This window comes from Ambystoma mexicanum, chromosome 1q (genome assembly GCF_040938575.1).
Source record: "Ambystoma mexicanum isolate Mex_15411 chromosome 1q, UKY_AmexF1_1, whole genome shotgun sequence".
In the NCBI taxonomy this organism is placed as follows: Eukaryota; Metazoa; Chordata; class Amphibia; order Caudata; family Ambystomatidae; genus Ambystoma; species Ambystoma mexicanum.
This window is the reverse complement of record NC_090922.1, coordinates 673059082-673080325: the sequence shown is the minus strand read 5'-3', so window position 1 is coordinate 673080325 and position 21244 is coordinate 673059082. Positions and strand designations below refer to the sequence as shown.

Here is a 21244-nt window from a genome sequence, read left to right as displayed (position 1 = left end):
CTTGGAAGGCAGAGTCGACCACTGGAACGAAAGAACCCGAAGACGAGCTGCTGCAACTCCTGGACCTTTGGTTTGCCCGGTGAAGCCCTGCTGCAGGTCCGAATTGCCAAGTTCAACAGAGATGCCCTTTCAACAACGACTTCTTCCTTTGAGTTGGTGGGACCAATCAACTCGTAAGCCAACTGGATACCATTCTCAGAGCTCGATGGATTTTCCTCAGAGTGCTGCAGGAAACCGAATAGCCAAGGAGAAGGACACCAGTTTGTGTGCTTGAAGACAGCTACTGTAATCGAAGAATTGCCAGTGTGCCAGCTTTGTGACCAGTCCCTGTGCAGGAGTCCCCTGACGTCCTCCCTCCATGACTGGGGTTCATAAACAGTGAGATCTGCAGGAACTGCCAGGAACAGAAGTCTTCAACTGCATCTTTTTCTTCAAAATAAGGTACTGTGAAAAACCGCCCGAGAGAACTTACCTCTCACTGCGAAAGTGTGTGAAACTTTAGCAACTTGCAGGTCTAGTCAGCTTGTGACCCGACATTTAAATGTTACGCTCACCTGGTCTCTGCGGGAACGTTGGGGCACGGTTGCAGCCTTCCCAGGAACAGACTCCCCTTGGTCAGACCTTCTCCCCTGCTCCCGTGTTGTAGACTGTGCTGGTTGTTGGTACTGCTCCTGCGAGAATATGACCGGCAGTGAGAATGCTGTGGTATGGCTGTGGTTTCCCCTCAAAGCCTTCTTCCCAGAAAGTGGTGAGCATGCACTTACCCATATAGTCTCACCTGTTTAATTATGATGGCGAGCTCTCTGTCCTGCTCTCACTGCAGGGGTGCTGTCAGAGAGTTTCTTCACTGGTCCATGTGCGTGGTAGCCCAGACCTGCTGTTGCTGAACCACTTCAATAGGCAAGTATCCTTTGTTACTGATGATTGTTCATATTCCTTTGTAATGTATTTTCCCATGATTGTCCGTATCTTGTAATAGCTTTCCTCTTTTCCAACAAGTGATATGAGGCCCCACCGGAATCGCGGTGCAAGAAGTGCGCCCCAATGGAGAAGAAGAGAGTTCTCGATGTCCCAATAGGTGGCAAGTCTGGTCCTTCGGTCAAGCGCAAGGATTGGTTTGTGCGCGACCTTAGCGTAATATAGATTTTCTAACCTTTTGTGCTTTTCTCTTGCAGGGATGGCCCGGCGAATTCGGACTGGGATGCTGTTATCCGAAGATCTGCCGGCGGATGAAGGATGCCTGGAACCGCAATGATGCTGGCCGGAGATGGCCTCCCGAGTAAGTGTTGGCGGGAGTCAAGATCAGGTAAGGATGCGCTCCGACTGCGGTTGCTGCTGGAATCAGGTAAGGATGCGCTTAAGGCAATGGTTATTGCTGGAATAAGGTGATATATGCTTCAGGTGGCAGTGAGCGTTAAGCTGCTACAAGCAGACTAACGCGAAGCGCTTGCATGCGGGCAGGGCAGGCTTAAATGGCCTGGTCCCGGCTACGCCCATTTGTTCTGAGTTGTGGCCCCACCCTGCCACTCCTAGAAGATGCTGCACGTGCCGCCCAATGCATTCCTATTGCCACGCCCAACCTGGAGGTACGTGGATGCTCTGCAGGGGAGAAAATAGCACGTGCACCAGAATAAAGCGTGCAGAGCTCCTTGCCCTGTGGCCACGACAAGAACTCTTCTGAGAACTACATTTATCTACCAGAACCGTTTTTACCTATACAAGACTCTAGCCCATTGACTTTGGCCTACCTATTACATTGGATCAACTCCTCTGGTGAACTCAACCATTTACACTGTTAAAAAGTAACTCTTCTATTTGTTTTATTAACTTATGCCTTTTTGCTCCTACTTCAAAGTAGTTTAAATGTTATCAGACCCGGTTAGTGTGAAGCATTGTAGGATATTTTTGTGTGATATTGATTGCATCCTTTTGGTGAATGTTTTCTAACTGACTGTGTTACAAGCTCACATTCTCTCTTGAGATAAGCCTGGCTGCTCAGCTTGCTACCAAAAACTGTGTGGTACAGACTTATACCAAAGATTGGTTTTGCTTACACCTGTAGTCATAGTTGTGTGTAGTGGTCCCAGAGGGTACTGCATGCAAACTTTGCCTAACACTGGGCACATGCTACAAACAGTCAGAGGAGTGATTCCTTGACCAAATAGTCCTTTTCAGTAATATATATATATATATATATATATATATATATATATATATATATATATATATATATATGATAGTGTGCCCCCCTTCTCGAGATGGATTGAGGCTGGTCCATGGACACATCCTGATGCCACTTGCTCTGCAAAGTTTTTAGTACGAGAAGTATTTCCTAGATGGGGAGTATGTGAGGTGCTGAGATCTGACAATGGACCTCATTTTGTAAACAAGGTATTTGAACAGATTAGCTTATTGCTTAGTATTAAGTTCATGTTTTCTTATGCTTATCACCCACAAGCGAACAAGCTATGTGAGAGACTCAACGGTCTACTCAAGGAAAGAATAGCAAAACTGAAATTGACACTGAAGAAGGGGTGGCTGCATTGCCTGCCCCTTGCATTATACGCATTGAGAAATAAGCCTGGTTCAGACCGCCACCTCATGCCCCACAAGCTAGTTACAGGGAGGCGAATGAGAACACCTCTGACCCCTCCATCGAGGACTAGGAATGATGCCCAACAACTGCAGAACTGTTAAGAAATGAGCTACATGCATACTTAACATGTATGAGCGCTAGTATCGGTCATTTCAGATCAACTCAAGCGGAATAGGTGTAGTTATCGGGAACCAGATGAAGAGAATACAGCAACCGGACTTGAAAACCTACGTGTCCCTAAACATTTTGCCAGAGGCACTTTTCTAATTAGGAACTTTACTAGAAAGTGGCACGAACCCAGATTTAGTGGCCCTTTTGTAGTAGAAGACATTACTCCTTCAGCTGTTAAATTCCTTCAGCAGTTAAATTCAGAGGGAGGCGAGCATGGATTCACTTAGGAGATGTGAAAGTCTACGCTGGTGAGACCGGCATACCCCCAGCCCATTCGGAAGCAAGTCAAGAAGAAGTTCAGCAAGTGCAGACTCGATATATGACGAGGAAGAAGGACGCAAAGACTATCCAATAGATAGACGAAAGTGCACATTTGGACTGTGGCTCCCCTGAAACACTCCTTATAGATACTATAGCAGGAAGTGAGAAAGTTATGTTCTTGAGCCACAGGAGCTTGTTGACATTCGACCCGACGAGTGCTGAAGGAAATGAAAAATGCCCAATCTAGAATTCCTTTTCGACAACTGGAAAAGGGAGCTGTTCCCAGACTCGTTTCTCACTGAATGGTCCCGTCTAATGACTATGCCCACAGACTACTTGGCATGTTCTTTTACTATATACTTCAGGTTCATCCTTATCTTGTTTGGCGCAACACCAACACTTGTGCGTTTCTACGAAATTCTATAAATCGTCCTGCAATCAATCGGTTACTTGTGGAGATTACAGAACAAATCAGACTGCTACCTGAGCATTTAACATGATTGCCCGATTGATTACAACATTTTTTCCTTCCTCAAAAGTAATTTCAGGCAAAATGAGGTCGATTGAACATATTGCAGTTCCAGTGCAGAGTCAATGACGTGTGGAGGGACACCGATAGTGGGGCCTAATGTTCAGCATCTATAATAATTTTTCTGTTTCTATTGATCCACACGGTTTATTTCGTTGGCCCCAAAAGGGAAGGAGTTCTATTAATCCTTCCCACTTTAGTTACCTTTGCAGAACTAGACACTGTAAGAAAGCCAAGGCCATAGGTGATTGTTCCTACACCTGTGACATATATGAAGGCACCGATTTCTCTGACAAGTGTCCCTAAGAAGGTATACTGATGTATCCCATGAGTTGCTTATACAAGCTCATTTGTCAAGAAAGAGACCCAAGAGAAGTGCAAGGGAGGATGATTACGAATTAAATCACTATTTAGACAGCACAGCACATTTGGGGGAAAGCATGTGGTATCAGCACATGAAAGAAGTGGGAAAAAGTACTTCTAAGGAGGATTGCTATGTATGTGCTCTCCTGCTTTATGCTATGGGAAAGTCTAAGATATTCATAGCTATTGAGATAGATGTCGAAACAGCTCATTGCCTGACTCACCTCCACTCTGTCATACAAGAGGTCAATTCCAGGTTCGAACAGCATCCTTGGTATGGATGACAGAATGGTTAGCTCCAGAAGAAGATGATTATGTCCAAGATTTGAATACAAGAGAATGAGCACACTCCAGAGATCATGTGATAAGATATGAACAGCCTGGCATGAAGGGAGCTGGAATTAGATGGGAGAGAAACAGGAAACTAAACTGCCAAGGAAAGACTGATGAAGTTCAGATCTGCAAGGAAAGAGGCCAGATGCAAATCTGGGGAACAGTACTTTCTCCAGATGGCTGGGGAGAAGGCATAGTAATTTGCACAGCTGTGGCAGTAACTGGCAATCACAAGTCAGTTATCGAATGAGTGGAAAAATGATGGAAACGTCTCTGGCCGAGACTTGCAAAGCGTCTGACGCGAGTCGAAGACAAAGGAGACCCGTTGCATATCGTGTTGTTTGCTTGTGCAGAGCTATGTTTCAGAAACAATGGCACGAGAAAAGTTGGAAAATCAGCAGTGCGGTCGAATGAAAGATGGGAATGTGGTGATAATGGACCATTACTGGGCCTGTGGATCCAGAGCTTACATGAAGCTGCCCAGAGATGGGGAGGACTGTGTTTTATAGGGATTGTTTTCCAGCATTGGTGATCCCAAAGAGTGACCTGAACATTGGCGAGTTTCCCAAAGCAGATGCTCACCTGAGGAAGAAGAGATCTGCTCAACTCCTTAATCAAACAGAGAGAAAACGACTTCTCAGCCAAATCAATAGAGGCTTTTGATGTTATTCCATATGAACACAGATTGTTCAGCAAGACTGCTTACGTTTTTACTGTTATCTTTATGCCTGGGATCCAGACAATGGCAAATGCCAAGTGGTTGCAGATCACCACATGGGAGCTTCTGCAGACTATTAACACCACCATAAAGGGATTCAATGCGATCAATGAGGAGCTAAGAGCCATGCGCTTGATGACTCTTCAGAACAGATGTGTCTTGGATACGATTACAGCTGTGGATGAAGTGTTTGTGCCAAAATCAGAGAATCATGTTGCACATTCATACCTTCTCATGACAACGAGAATGACACATTGACAGAGGCCATAACGATGCTGACAAATGTACACGTCAAGATGGAAGATGAAGTGGAAGATAATGCTGATGACAGCTGGTTTGCATCGATCTTCTCATGGGTTCCTCAATGGATGGTGAACATTTTCAAGTTCCTTGGAGCCCTGCTGGTGATAATCATTTTTGGCCTCTGTGTGATTAGGATAATAATCACACAATTCAAGAAGACTGCAAAGAAAGCGGTAGGAATGAAGATTGTGATTGATGTTGAATCAGGATTCGAAAATAAAGAACTGACAGATAAAGAAATCAGAGACTACGTAAATGCCAGTATCCATGCACCTGAGACAACAAAGTTCCTATATCCGAAGAACCACAAGAAGTATGTGGAAAGATGGATCTATTGCAGTCCCAATGGACGGTGTAGCCTTATGACCTCGAGTGTTGATGAACATGTGAGAGCCTCAGGATGCTTGAAACAAGTCAAAAACATGGACTCCAAAGAAGCATTTCTTCAGATGAGGATGTCGATTTGAAGATTGAGGAGAGAGAGTGGTCAATGAATCGCCCATGGGGGGGGGTGGGAGTGTAGGAGCCAAATACCCCTACCATAAGCTCCGCCCCATGTTGCCCATATGTTCCATATGTTGTGATCCAGAAATTGCAACATGCGCAGTACCAGTGAGGATGCCTATACCGCAAAAAATCATTGAGACAAGATATCCACTGAGGAAACCTTATATGCATTCACAAAGAAGTAATGGCCTTCTGGAAAGTCCCGGAAGAAGTAGGAAAATTAATGAGAAAGAAGACTGGTGATGTCACACGAAACAGAATTGCCGCCCCCCAGAAAAGACACAAATGAAGAAAGAATATAGACATTCTATAGGATCAGAGGATGAGGTGTCAAAGTAAAGCAACATTTCGGGATCGAAATGAAGATGCTCGGGCGAAGAAACACTGAAGAAAATGTGAAAATATTTTTTAATTATGCAGATGCTGTAACGCAAGTAGACAAAGTAATCCTGAGGCTGGCTATGTAGTGAATAGATTGCGGCGATGCGCCAATGTATACTGATATGAATGTATAGAATCTGGATGTTCCACAATGCACTTTAGCAAACTTGAACCCTATGAAGGGAAAGGGCTTGAAGTGTGGAGCAGTTGAAAATAGCTGATGGCGAAGGAGAATTTAAAAAAGTCTGGCTGGCCCAGCAACAAGAGTCGAGGCCACCATGAGCCTGGTTGTCTGTCAAGAAGCTACATGAACGTGAGAAAGAAACTTCTGTTTGAGGTGAAATGGAAAAACACTGAAGGTGCCAAGAGTTCATCATTTAATAGTAGTTTATGCAACGAAGAGCTCGAAAACATGGTCTCCAGTCACATGGTCGGATAGAAATAGACTTTGGGTCGAGCTACACCGAAACCAGAACATAAGACCATGCCTAACTCCCTTGTATTCTCAGGCACAGTGAGCCTCTGCATGGCCAATTTCAAAGCCTAATTGAATGACAGACCGCAGGAGTGATGATAGATATTGGGCTAATTGGGTGGGGAGGCATGACCAAGCCGACCCTACCAGCACCTGGGGTAACCAGCTTGCGTGCTGCTATCAAGTGGAATATTCCAGAAGAGTATGAGTATGCCAACCAATTATAGAGGGCCATGTATCAAAGAGTCCTATAGTTTGTGTAACCAATATGGTCTGGAGTATTAGTAGGACACAGAAGATGACTTGCACTTGGGATGGGCTTAGTTGTCCACCTGATCTTAAGAGACACAATCACAACCCCTGTCAGTATGGAACATATGCCTAGATGTTCCCTTTAAGCCCATCACATCCCCTAGTAGGTTTTTATTATTTGCCACGTAGGATGTCGTCAGTAGTGATGACTTTTTAGTATAAGAATTCATTAAATGCTTTCAGTGCGGGAAATCGAGCGGATGTTCGTTATAACTCCCTGTTTTAGATAATAGTTAATAAAACAGTACTAAGTTTTGCCAAATTCCTGAGTCGGTATGATTATTGATGTACAAGTAGGTTCTGCATCCCCATCCATCTCTAAGCACTGCTACCTAGTCTTAAAAGGCCACAGGTGCCGGGATTCAAGATTCTCAGGTCCCGGGATTCAAGGTTCTCTGGTATTATATTTTTCTTACCGAACCAGCTTGTATTTCTTGTTACTTCCCCCCCCCCCCCCCCCTCCCCCCGAGTCCTATTACTGGGCGTCGCTGCATCACTAATGAACCCTTAAGCCCATAGAAGGTAACAAGTGTCTCAAAAGGCATGCCCAGTTTTTGAATTGTGCATCTGTTTTATTAACAGCATAGCATCACGCAAGAGGATAGCTGTTGACACCCACAGCTCCTGATGAATCTGCCACAAGCTTTGCAACATCACTGTTTCTCCGTGGGACAGCTGTGTCAAGAAGTCTTTCCACCGGTTGTAGACAATCGGCTTTCTTAGTGGCATCTAATACTGCTTCCAAAAACATGGACATCACCACAGCAGCTTGAGAAATGAAATGCACATACTCTTGCGCCCATCATTCTTTAACACATTCTGCATCCAACGGAACCTCTAGGTGACTGGTGATCTAATCTGCTGGGAGGTCATAAATGTGCAACTGGCAATGCTTGCAGCCCAATGGCACTGCTAGAGACTGCCCATCGATTTGGGAGTACCTATGCTCCATAGGTATGAGGGTGCTGCTCGCATATGCAATTGGTACTCCCCCAATTCATCTACTACCACTTCTGCCTCCTTGCCTGAACTGAAGAACATGATTGTGATATCTTCAGACAGTACCCTCTTCAGCTCTCACTCTTGTCTGTTAAGAGTACTAGTTTTGCATCAGGTGCCAAAGTGATTTTTGGGGCAGAATAAGAGGGAAACAGCAGCAGAAGTTCACTATTGCCAAGATGTCTTCATCTCAGGTGGAAAGGTGGGAAGAGAAGCTGCCTGGATGCCTGCCACCTTTTTAAAGGACAATAAAATATGCTTGAGCTTGAAATATAGATCTGAAAAAGTAAATGTTATCTTGTAGGAACAGCACTGTTTTTGTTCAGCCTGAGCCTATGCTCCCTTTGCAATTTGAAGACTCCTGAGCCTTGACAGATGCCCCTTCAAAGATAGATAAGTTGATTGTCCGTGCGTGAAGTACCACTAGGTGAACTGCCACTACCCCGGCTGCCAAAGCAAAGGCAAAGTCTTTTGTATTGAGAGAATAACTTGAGATGAGCATGTTGTTGCATATGTCTAGTCTCATTTACTTGTACCTGATGGTATCCTGCATTCAGTTTTATATTTGAAAAATGAAGTGCGCCTTATACATCTTAAGCAATATCTTCAATAGTGGGTGGTGGATGGCTTGCTCGCCTTATGGGTATGCGAATGTCCACACAGATCCAGACTGTGTCTGGTCGCTTTGGCTGAAGAGCCACCACTATCCAGGAAACCCACCACCCTCTCAACGATGACCTTGGACTAGCTTTTCCACCTCGGTTTCCACTCTTTTTGTTAGTTGGAATGAAATGTGCCTGCCTCCAAGCATGACTGGTTGGACTGTTGGGTCAATACCTGCCAATCACAAAGGCACTATGTCCCGGAAGCGGTGCCTGGCCATCCGCCTTGTATTTATTTATTTATTTGAATTTGTAAAGCGCATAACAGCACGCAGACATCGAGGCGCCGAGTCAAAGCTTACGGAGGCTTACTTAAGGGATACAGAGAAGCCGCCCTAGAAAGAACTTAATTACATTTCAGTAGTTGCATGTTACAGTGTATTGCAGGTTTTAAGAAATCAAACAAAGAGGTTGGTCTTGATGGCTTTACGTAAGACAGTGTGGGATTAAATTGCTCTGAGGTGGGGAGGGAGCGCATTCCAAAGGTTGGGGGCAACTGATGGGAAGCTGGAGACGCCCACACGCACTTTGTGAGTCCGAGGGATAGACAAGAGGTTAGAGTACTGTGATCTGGATGGTTTGTGAGTGGAGGGTTTGGTAATCCTACGAGTTAGGTATGGCGGTGCAAGGTCATGGAGACATTTGTGAGTCAGGGCCAGGGCTTTGAAGTTGATCCTTTGTTTAACAGGAAGCCATTGGACTTGTCTTCTGTGGCAGCTCTGAGTGCGTTATTCTGAACAGTTTGGAGTTAAGCGATATTCTTGGCAGTGGTACCAATGAATAAGGCATTACAATAATCGAGTCTCGAGCCAATGATGGCCCTAGCGATGGTGAGGCAGTTTTGTTGGGACAGGAAGGGTCGGGTAGCATTGATAGGTTTGGAGTAAGATGTCAATGCCATAACCTCCACGTCCGCCTGTCTGTTCATGGACATGTCTGGTTCTAGGTACACTCCAGGGTTTTGATGGACGGTGAAACAGTGATAGGGATATTGTCAATGAAGAAGGAGGAGTACCGATTGTTCAATTTATTTAGGGTGGATGGCGAGCAAACCAGCAGGAGCTCGGTTTTGTCACTATTAAGGCAGAGCTAGTTTTCTGCCATCCAGGTTTGAATTGTTGGGTAGATGGAGTTTAATCTATTCTGGTCAGATACGTAATCACCCGAGAGGGGGATAAATACCTGGGTGTCATCCGCATAATTTGTGTACAAGATGCCCATGGGGTCGAGGATTTTAAACAGGGGCCTCATAAAGGGGTTGTAAAGGGTGGGGGCCATGCAGGAACCTTGCGGGACACCACATTTGATGGTGCTGGGGTCGGCAGAGGAGGAGTCTGAGAAGACATTCATAGATCCGTCTTTTAAGAATGACTCTATCCATTTGCAAGCATTATCTGAGAAGTTGGCTATTGAGGATAAATGCTGGCAGAGAGTTTTGTGGTTGACGAAGTCAAATGCTGCCGACAGGTGAAGGAGCAGGAGGAGCGCAGGTTTACCCGAGTCTCTGAGGTCATCGATTTGATTTTTCAGGTCAAGGAGAGCTGTTTCGGTCCTGTGCCGTGGCCTGGACCCCGATAGTCTAAGACCAAGGTGATGGTTGTCCTCTAGAAATTTCTGTATTTGCAGGTAGGCTGCTTTATTCAGAATTTTCAGTAGGAAGGGGACAGTAGTGATAGGCCTGTAGTTTATCGGGATGGCTGGGTCAAGTGAGGGTTTGAGGAGCAGGCGTACCCAGGCTTCCTTTAGATTTTGTGGGACTTGGCCAGAGTGAAAGGAGGCATTGATGAAAGCGGATATGATAGGGGCTAGTGAGGGAGCACAGTCTTTAATGACTTGCGCTGGGCATACATCCCCCTTACAATTGGAAGGTTTGATGGTTTGGAGGAGAGAAGGGACCTCCGAGACACTTACGTCTTTGAAGTCAAACTGGGGAGAGGGGTTGGGATGCTGGGCCAAGGGGTTGGTGCTTTGACTGCCGGTTATTAGCTTAGAAATCTCCTTTTGGTGATCGAGTATTTTGGCTTGTAGGGTTTCAAGTTTATTAAGCATTGCCATTGCAGACTGGATGGAGTTGCACCAAAATCCATCCTGCACTATTGGCGAAGGAGGGGAAGGCGGTGGGGGGGCAAGAGGGGTCTCCAGTTTTCTAAATATGGAGATGATTTCACAACTCCCTGATTTAGCAGAGGAGATTCTGGCATTAAATGATGTTGCTTTGGGGTTGGTAATGGCGGCTTTGTATAGTTTGGAGGAGGTTTTGAAGGCTAGTTGGGTGGCTTCTGTTGGGTTGTTGCGCCAGGTAGTCCGGGCCGCTCGTTTTGTCCCCTCGCATCTGTAAGAGGTCCTGGGTGTACTCTCCAAATGCCTAATTGAAGAGACCCAAGGCCTCCACTGTGTCTCAACTGTAGAAGTTATCCTTCGCCTCTGACAAATTGGCCTAGACAGTATTCAATCGTGTCTTTGTGATGAAAGCTTCACACAGAGGTAGAGGTCTGGAGCTTCTGAATCTAACATTTTTCCTCTTTGTAGTGCTAGCTGTGGGCACAATACCAAGTTGTGAACTGTGCCAAGCCATGACATTACCTGATACTTCTATGTCAATGAACACTAGAATGTCTACTAATTGCACGATTACCTGGCAGCATGGTTTCCGCCTTCAACCTGCTCTTGTGGTGTAAAGCATGGATACAAAGAAAACTTTTCTCCAACCCCCTCTATCACTGGGAGCCACCACTGTCTGGCATCATTGACTGAGTAGTAGGCCTTTTAGATTTTGTCACTGGGTCCACAGGCAGGCACAATTTCACATTGGTTTTTTGGCAGTTGCAGAGGTCATTCCTGCCATGGGGTACCCCAACATGTGTGGGAATGAGCCACCAGAGTATTCAAATAGGGTGTTTGTTCCAGTTTGTGGTATTGTGGTGGTCGCTATTGTCCTGCACACCTCAGGGATAGGTCTGATATGTAAGATGATCTTGAGCACCTTTAACCCCTTTGGCATGTAGGGATTTCAGGGTCTCCTCCACGTGGTCGGCTCTGGTGTTCACCCACTCGTGTGATCTGCCAAGATCCAATATTTAGTGCAGAGCAATACCGTGTTCCCACATGATCCAATGCCACAAGTGTGTCAACAGCCTTGAATAAGTTGCATCCGCACCACACCCTCCTCATCCCCAAATGTACACGAGGGCAAGATGGCACAGCACACATTTATTGACTCTTGTGCTTCTTAATGTGTCTATCTTACTACGACAACCATGGCTAGTGGGCCCATTTACGAAACCTATTGGAGCAATATGTAGAGTGGCCACGGCCAAAGACCATGGCAAGGGGGACCGATAGAAAGTTATTGGGGCAACATTTATAGGGGCCATGGCAATGGTCCGGGGCAAAGGCCATGGCTAGTGCTCACTGCCTTGGGTACTGGGCCCGAAAGACATGTATAGTGGCCACGGCCAAAGTGGGTCCAAAAGAAACATTGTATGTTATCCTTTTCTTAATAATGTTTTCATTTTTTGATAATTAGTCCCAGAATGTCCAGTTTAGTGAGGCTCTTCATAAACGGTTTGGAAAACGTCATCCAAATCCATCCGGCAAGTCAAAGGTTAATTAGCCTCGCTCAGCCTCTCTGCTGTAGCTGCTGAAAAAAGGCCTATGGCTGTTATAAAGGTTTTAAGGAACAGCTGGCACCATATCTGTGTGTCAAATATTTTTCAAACTTCTGGATGGATTTACCCCACACCAGTCAAGAGATTCAAGTCAATGCTATATGCCCAAGTTGTTTCTTATTTGGTCCCAACCTACCCAGCGGTTTTCGTGCTATGGCTGTTCCAAGACTGCACACTCTTTATTGGAACATTAACGGCCTGATAACAGAAACTGGTGTTTTGTTTTCTTAAAGTTTTTCATTTTATAAATGTATTGTTCCCAATATTTGGAGTTTGGGGGATAGGGGGTGGAAGGGAGAAAGCCTTCACAAACGCCGTTTTAAGAAATTCGTCCAAATCCATCCAGCAAGTCAAAAGTTATTAGAAATAGAATTTAGAAAGAATTGCTGCTTTTTCATTTCTGAAAATCCTGTCAGCCTGTCTGCTGCAAAGCACCATGGTAGATCGAACTATCATTTACAATATTACAATGCAATAAATATTGCAACACTTACTACCTTTTCTTTGGAGAGTAGGATTTCCAAAAGGAGAACCTTGCGGATCAAGGTACCACCTTTAGGTCTCGACTGATGCAGGAGCTAAAAGAGATGCTTAACATTAAGACCTTAAGAACATTGGTGTGCATCCCCAAACCAACTGATTAGTGTAACTTTTCAACCAAACGTTAAAAAAGAATACTCAGTAAACTGGTAGAAACAGACGGGAAAAACTGGGAATTGATGATACCATTGGCATTGGTTACCGTCAGAAAAACACCACAGGCGTCCCTAGGATATTCCTGTTGGGAGGGAACCCCGAAATGTACTAGACATGTTGAAGGAAACATGGCAAGAAATAGGGGAGGCCCTTTTACCAATCTTTCAAACCAATCAGTCAATGCGGTTCTACATAGACTTCAGAGCTCAACACCATCTTGATATTCGTCAACTACCCAATGCTGAGAATTGATGATGTGATTGAGAAGTTGGATTCGGCCAAATATATATCTAGGCTAGATCTGACCAAAGGCTATTGGCAAGTCACCTTAAATCCATCAGAATGAAAGAACAAAAAAAAAACAAAACAAAAAAAAACAGCCTTCTCAACACCACGAGGCCTGTTCCAATTTAAGGTTCTACCTTTTGGTCTTCATGGGGCACCAGCCACATTTCAGCGACTAATGGATTGAATGCTAAAACCTTATTTGGCATTCTGTGGGGCCGACTTTGTTGTTCACAGCGACAGTTGACCTGATCACATACAAAATCAGCCATGCTCTGAGGAAGCTTGGCCTAACGGCCAACCCACAAACATGTAATCTTGCTCACCCAGCAGTAAAACATCTCAAATTCTTTGGGGTTGGGAGGGTGACTGTTTGATCCAACCACAAACTGAAAAGGTGAAGGCAGTACAAGTAACTCCCACCCCCAAGACCAAGAGAGATCTGCGTGCCTTTCTAGGGTTAACCAGCTATTAGACGCTTCATCCCCAATTATTCCTCTATAGCCGCTAACCTGACGGACAAATTAAAAAACACTCAGCCCCAGAAACTCATATGGGACAAGAATGATTCAGCAAGCTTTGAACAATTAAAGAACTTACAGTGCAATGAAGCCGTGCTTAAGATGCCTGACTTCAACAGAGAATGTGTGTTGCAAATGGACACGTTTAAGGTGTATTGTATACCATCCAAAACCCTTTCCCCAGGGAACAATCCCATGCTACGGTTGAAATGGAAGCCTTGGCTATTAAATGGACTGGCACCCATCTAAGATATTACCTGACTGGCAGAAAATTCAGACGCATTATAGACCACTCTCCTTTAACTTGGTTAAGTCTCCAAAAAGATACTAATGCCTGAGTAATTAGATGGTTATTGGACTTACAACCTTTTTGTTCTCCCAATGAACATCAGGAAAGAAAAAAAAAAAAAAGAAAAAAACCCAAGAACACGGAAATGTCAGTCTCCTATACACAAAGAAGAGTAAGCCACAAAAATAAGCAGAAGGGTATGTGATGAATCGAGGGAATTCTCTTCCCCCCGCCCCCAAGGGGGATACTCCTCCCCCATGTTGCGAGGCTGAGGAGGTAAGCATGTCCCACAACACCCTCCATGAGGGTGGGGGGCGGGGGTGGCGGTCGAGGCAAGTGGGACCTCACCAGGAGAGTTTCCCCCCTTAGGGGACAAGGACTCCTGTTGCTGTGAGGAACTCCCTGGAACAAGAAATATGATGGCTTATATGGGACTGTCAAATCTATCCAATAATGTTAAGTACCAAGCCTGGACTGAAGAAGCCATGGGCGTTGCTGGGGGTGCATTAGGCATCTCTGGGTGGCATTGACTCTAACCCTAAAGCCCATTGTGATAATCACTCATGCCACATGGTTATGTTGTGTTGGTTTGTTAATTGGACCATTTTTTCTTATTTGTTCTTCCTTCCCTTTTTTTGTTTGCTTTCTTTTTTTTTCTTTCTTCTGTTATTCAAAACGTAAAACTAAGTTCTGCAATGACTGATATGCAGCAATATTGAGGACTCTTGTGCTAATGTATGTACGATGCCTAATTGTGCACCTGTGAACCCATAGACGTGGGTCCTTTAAGATGAGGTAGCAATACTTAAAGTTGGATGGGGATGCAGAACTTACTCCTACATCAATAATCAAACCGACTTGGGCAGTTGGTAAAACACAGTACTGTTTTATTTGAAATTATCTAAAACAGGGAGTTACAACGGACATCAACGGACGTTGCAAAGGGTTCATAGTCATAAAATCGAAAACAAAAAAGTCGAAAGTCAAAATATCGAAAAATATTGTTTTTTATGACATTTTTTATTCGAAAACCCCCCCTTTTTTATTTTTTACATGCGAGAGCCAAAAAATAAATAAAACAAATTAAATATTTTCGATATTTTGACTACACACCGTTGCAAAGCACTGTCTCCATGAATTTCATAAAAAACACAACTATCATCAAAATGTGTCGTCAGTGATGTTGCACTACGTGGCAAACTACAAAAACCTACTTGGGGATGTGATAAGCTTACAAGGAACATCTAAGTATACATTCCATACTAACAGGGGTAGTGATTGGGTCTCTAACAACTGTGTTTTGAGGAACTAGTTGGAGCAAGAAGGTTAATTGTATTTGTTCAGAGGGTGGCCATGCGTCACCTTATCATCCCGACACCTTTAGATCCTATTATTCTGACACAGGCCACACAAGCACCATCACACTATCTTTTGATTTATTTAGCCATCCTGACAAACGTTTCCTTTAGAATCGTAACTAAAACGGTATTCAAGTATTGCAATGTTAACTTTGTTTCTGCGTCTCCCTATTAAGAACAGTGTGGTAAACCGACAATCTCACGCATATTACGGGTGGTTTATCATATTAGGTTGATCAGGAGAGAGGTTTGTGTCCAATATTGGAATCCAGTTGTTGAGAAAACTTTGGGGAGCAGAGTCTGGCACCATTTTGACAAAAGACATTAGGATGGAGAAATGGCGACAGAATTTCAGATACCAATGGCATCGAGGGAGAATATTATTCAACTGGGCTTGGAAGGGTGGGAATACGGCATGCAGTCATTTGAGGTTGGAATATCAACTGAAGGGCTGAGAATGGGACTGACTGGGGAGACAAAGATTTGGGAAGAAGGGAGTCAAGGAGGGACAAAGGGAATCTGTGAGTAAAAGGGAAACTTAGAACATCTACTAATGTCATCATCTTTACTTCCCTGTCGTCTCCCGTACCCGATCATCCTCCATCTAGATCCTTATGTTTTGCTCCATCCTGTTGCAGACATCGGGATGGGTAAAGTGGAGTTAATGCCGGAAATCTGAATGGAAGACCGTACAGTCTGCAGCTATGTGTGCTTTTCCAGGATGCAGAAGTTCAGTGGTCAGGGAGAAGCAGCAGGCACAGGGGCCAACAGGATCCCTACTGTTAAAGCTGAAAGCGGGACTATTATTCTCACCTGCGCCACAACGGCTTAATAAAGGATTGTAGTGTGGCATATCTCAGGGCTATCAAGATGAATCTCAGAATGTCCAGGAAAAAGTGGCCAGACAAGGAGGTGGTGTGGTTTGCTCCCTGCCATGAGAGTAAGGCAGCTGGTGGATGAACATTTCCCTTAAAATCTGGAGGTTTAGCCTCAACTCCAGGCCTTGAGGGCCGGGATCCTGCCCGGTTTCCAGAATATCCCTCATTAATATTCATGAGGAAAAATGTGCATAAGTTTAGAGTCATTGAATTCAAATGTACCTCTTGAATATTAATGAGGGGTATTCTGAAAACCAGATATGGATCTGGCTCTCGAGGCCTGGAGTTGGTACAACCTTTAGCGCATAGTGAAAGATAGGAGGACATCGGGCCTAATTCCGAATCCGGTAGTGGTAACCCTGCTGGTGCTACTGGCGGGTTACTGTCGTACTCAGAATGATTTAACGGCACCTAACTTCCCGGTAACATTGGGGCATTCCAACGCTGGCGGTCTGGGAAGTCAGGCGCTGGTAAATTGTAAGTCCCTATTCCCATAGAAACTCTATGGTAATGGGGACCATGGAAGCACCAGCACTGTTGCCAATGGTGCCGGGTGCTTCCGTGAAAGTCTGCCTACCGTGGCCACTGTACCCGGCAGTGTTAGACCTGTCGCGCACAGCGGCTGCAGCAGGCAGGCTTGTACGTTGCCAGTCCGGAAACATGTTTACAAAGGACTGACAGTTGTTCTTAGCACCCAGGAAGTGTGCATCAACCAATGAACCAATATGCATTTAATGCAGTCAATAACTGGAGGTATTGCACCCAAATTCTAAGTATACTGTGGAGCTAAAAATGCTCCCTGTCTTGTATTTACTTACTTGTGCTCCAGAAACAGCGCTTCTTCCTTTGGCTCCTCCGCTCACTCAGTGCCTCCGTCTGTTCGCTCCTTAGCCAGGACATCCACTGCGATAGAAACAGAAAGATGCACTTTTCATTTCAGATTCCCTTACATTTGCCATGGTGGTCATGCTTCCCTAGTTTTGCTTTCCCTATGCCGGACTCATGTTCCCACTCAAGAGCATAGCTCTCAACCATTTCTGTTGCAAAGGCGGGTGAAATCGCCCGATTTTGTTTTTGGCGGGCGAGACGCCCATTGAAATGAATGGGCGAGCTGGAGGCTTGGCGGGTGATTCAGCCCTTTACAAGGCGGGTGACACCCGCCAAAAGCGTGCGAGTTGAGAGCTATGCAAGAGCGTGAGTGAGCCTTTGGACTGCCAACATGTTTCCCTTTGACAAAACAAAGCACCTGGTCGGATCAGCCTAGGCGCTAATTACCTTGAAGGCTACAGCTCCTTGTTCATGTCCCTCCGCACTCGTTAACCATCCTTGTTTTGTTCAGGCTATTTACCCGTGCTTTAACAGTACTATAGCCTGCAGCTCTGGGATATACTAATTTCACTGAATGGGGTTATGGACGAGGATAATAATCAGTTGTTTGTATAATTATTTCGCCAAAATTGGGGGGCATTTTTCTGGTTTTGGTTAACATTGGTTTGGGGAACAGTGAATGAGAGTTTCATGAAGAGGATGGTCAGGCACATGTTGTACCTCTTACACAACACATGAGGCCATCCTACGCTTTTTAATAATAAACATGGGTTCTGTGGGAATCAAATTAGCTAAATCAACAAAAAGAAACCCATGTACAATTCATTTAAGCAATTAGTGAGGAATCAATGAGAACACAGCCATTGATAGAAAGCTAACAATGTTAAATGTATTCAACAAATACATTTGTTTTGTATATTTGTATATAATGTCCCAAGAAACTATGTGGGACAAAACATTTGATATAGACAGTTATCACAAACTCATCTCAAAGTAGTAAACTAAACACATTTTCCTTTGACAGAACCACCCACCAGAACCATAATGTCAAACCTCCATCCACTTTTTAACTGCAATCATCCAACTTTATTTATTTTTTTGATTTATAATGCGCTGGCAGCCCGCGGGCATCAAGGGCGCAACAAAAACACAGAAGGACAACAAAAGGACAGGACAGCGAACAACAGAAACAAAAATAATCAGGGGTCCCTGGGTGAATAACTGACGAGACCGTGAAGTTCACCTGAAAAGATGAGTTTTCAGGGTTTTTTGTGGTGAGGGGTAGGGGACGTTCCAAAAAGAGGACGCAATGGCCGGGAAGAACCGGTCTAGAGCACTGGATCTTGTGTACCAGATTCCTTGCAGCTGCGCATGAGAGGAAGATCGCACACATTTCTGGCGGGTTGGTACAGTAGAACCAGGGCTTTCAGATATTCTGGGGCCTTGCCGTAAAGAGAACGATGTACTAATGTAGCAATTTTTTTATTGAATTCGCTCCAGCACCGGGAGCCAGTGAAGATCTTTCCCAAGATTTGATATATGTGACCTTCTCAGGATGTTCATGACCACAAGCACCCTGTTGTTCTGAATGATTTGGCAGGCCTGGATGTTGGATTTCGAGCTCTCCACATAAGGAGTTACAATAATCCAGCCTTGACAAAAATAGTGGCTCGAGATATAATCACAGAGTTCTTTTCATTATGATAATGGTCTGGAGGAGTCTTTGGTGATAATTACAGGTCCTGCGAAGATGTTGCACCTGGGCATCTGAATTCAGAGAGGCCTGAAAACCCCTAAGGTTTTGACTTTCGAGTGAGTCATGATGTGGTTACCTTGTATCAGGAAGTTATCATATGAGGAGTCAAGTTTTGAATGAGCCTGAGGGGATCCGAATAGAAGAAGCTCGGATTTGTTGCCATTAAGACATAACCAGTTTGTGGACATCCATCCCTCGATGGAGTTATAGATATTGTACAATATCAAGGAGTCCTGGGAGTGGTCCCCACACAGCTCGATGACCAGCTGTGTGTCATTAGCGTAGTTGGTAAAAAATACTCTCAGGTCTTCCAAAAGTGAACAGAAGGAACACACAAAGATTGAAAAGAAGTGGCGAGATGGAGGCTCCCTGCGGGACACCGTACTCAATAGGGGAGACAGAGGAGGAAGCAGATCCCCATTCAATATTGGACTCGCGATTGGTCAGGAAGGACTGAACCCATTTCACTGCATCTGAGGAACAAGAACCCTGATGCCGAAGGCACAGAAGTAGATGCTCGTGGTCAATGAGGCCGAAAGCCGCGGACAGGTTTAATATAATCAGCATCCCGGCTTTCCCTTTCTCCATGATTTTCGATAGGTGTGATTGGGGATCCACGAGGGCAGTTTCCGTGCTAAAAAAAGGGCGGAACCCTGATTGTCGGCTGTGAAGGTTGTTAAGTTCCTTAAAGGCTTGCAATTGGGCAGTAGGAACCTTATCAAGGATTTTCAATAGAAACTGGCAGTTGGTAATTGGCCTTATATTACTAGGATCAGTGAGATCCAGGTTAGTTTTTTTCAGAATCGGAGTGATAGTAACTTCCATGGGGACTTGGCAGTCTCTAAACAAAGCATTGACAAGTTGGGCAAGGAAAGGTGCAAACAGATCTTTATGCTCCAAGATAAGTTTAGGGGGCAGAAGATTGAAGTGACAAGAAGTTGCATGCATGGACAAGAGCATAGTAGTCATAATTGCAAGTAAGATCGGGGAAAAAGAGAAACTAGGCGAAGACACACCTTTCTCTGTCATGTGGGTTGGTGCTTCTATAGCAGTGACAAGGCCCGGGGCTAGTAAAATTCTGTCCCTGGCAGTGGAAATGTTCTCCTTAAAGGCCTCTGCCATTCGAGAACAGTCTAGGTCAGTAGCTATAAAAGGGGATTAAGAGTCTTTAGGTTTTTCCAGGGATTTCAATATGTCAAAGAGACTTCCAATCGAATTTGAGGACTGTTGTATCTTAGAGTTGAAGAAGTTAGGATTTGTCCAATTGTTTCCACTCCAACCGGGTAGTGCCAGAAGGATGTTTTAATCAGAGATGTTCCAGTGCTGTTTTTTTCTTTTTAAAACCCTCCAACTCCGGTGTAAACCAGTTTTGGTGCCTTGGATTGTCTAACTGATTATTTTCACTGGAGCGAGAATATCAAGCATTTTGGTGAAAGTGTTGGTGAAGTTGGACACCAAGTGATCCACTTGATTGGCAGGGGACGAGTTGGACATAATAGACTCTACACCCTTTTAAAATTCTGCCCAGTGACAGATTTAAAAGTATTGGTAGGCCTGGTCTGACCAAATGCAATGGGTGGTAACAACATTGTCAGATTTGAAGATTTAAGATTCCGGTTTATATAGGTTTACTTCGTGGTCACCTCTTCAGCGATTAAGATCCCCCAAAAAATAAGCTTGCTGAGTTTGGGCTAATTAGGCTATTAAGCAATGTAAGGATCCCTTCGTTGAAGTCAGGCATAATATGGGGGGGGGAGATAGATAAGAATTATATTAACACAAATCTGTGGGGGTGGGGGGGAGGGGATGGAGTCATTTTGGAGGTGTACAATTTCACAACCAGTACAACAAATAGCAGCTGGAAACAGGTCTTGTTAGATTTGGCTACAGCCATTACCAGCGTATCCAGTGCCTCCAAGCAGGATGTAGAACCGGACTCCTCATCTGAAATGAGACCAGCTGAGGGGCCTCCTGAAATTTCTTCCTCCTCTAGAATTGCAGAAGGGCTGTCAAGAATGGTGCATTTGTGCCTGTCTATGAGGGCCAGTCAGTTGAGGCGGAGTGCCGCCAATGATAGGGGTTTGTTCCTACGAAAGCCCATATTTCAAGGTTACCTCAGGTTCCGGATGTAACAGAAGCTAGGTGAGCTTGCCACTAGGATGTGATAGGTTATTTATAACACGCTTAATACCCAGAGGTTTCTAAGCGCGGACCTGGGGATCGAACCCATGTTGCTCTGTGTTGTCTTGCTTCCAAGGCGAGCATGTTGGGAGGATACGAGACACTAGAAAGGATCACCTCGCCACTGAGACCGGCGAAGACCGGCTTGTTGCTGAAGCGCCTGATGTCTCAGTA

General features: G+C 44.8%; 1 protein-coding gene across 2 annotated transcripts in view; it reads right to left on the bottom strand.

Moving 5' to 3' along the window:
- TLCD4 (TLC domain containing 4) overlaps window positions 1–21244 on the bottom strand; it is a 455240-nt gene that overhangs the window by 421407 nt on the left and 12589 nt on the right. For both annotated transcript variants that reach the window (XM_069641276.1, XM_069641275.1), the window contains exon 2: window positions 17124–17208. The gene's annotated coding sequence lies outside the window, so the exon portion shown is untranslated. The remainder of the gene's footprint in view (window positions 1–17123; window positions 17209–21244) is intronic.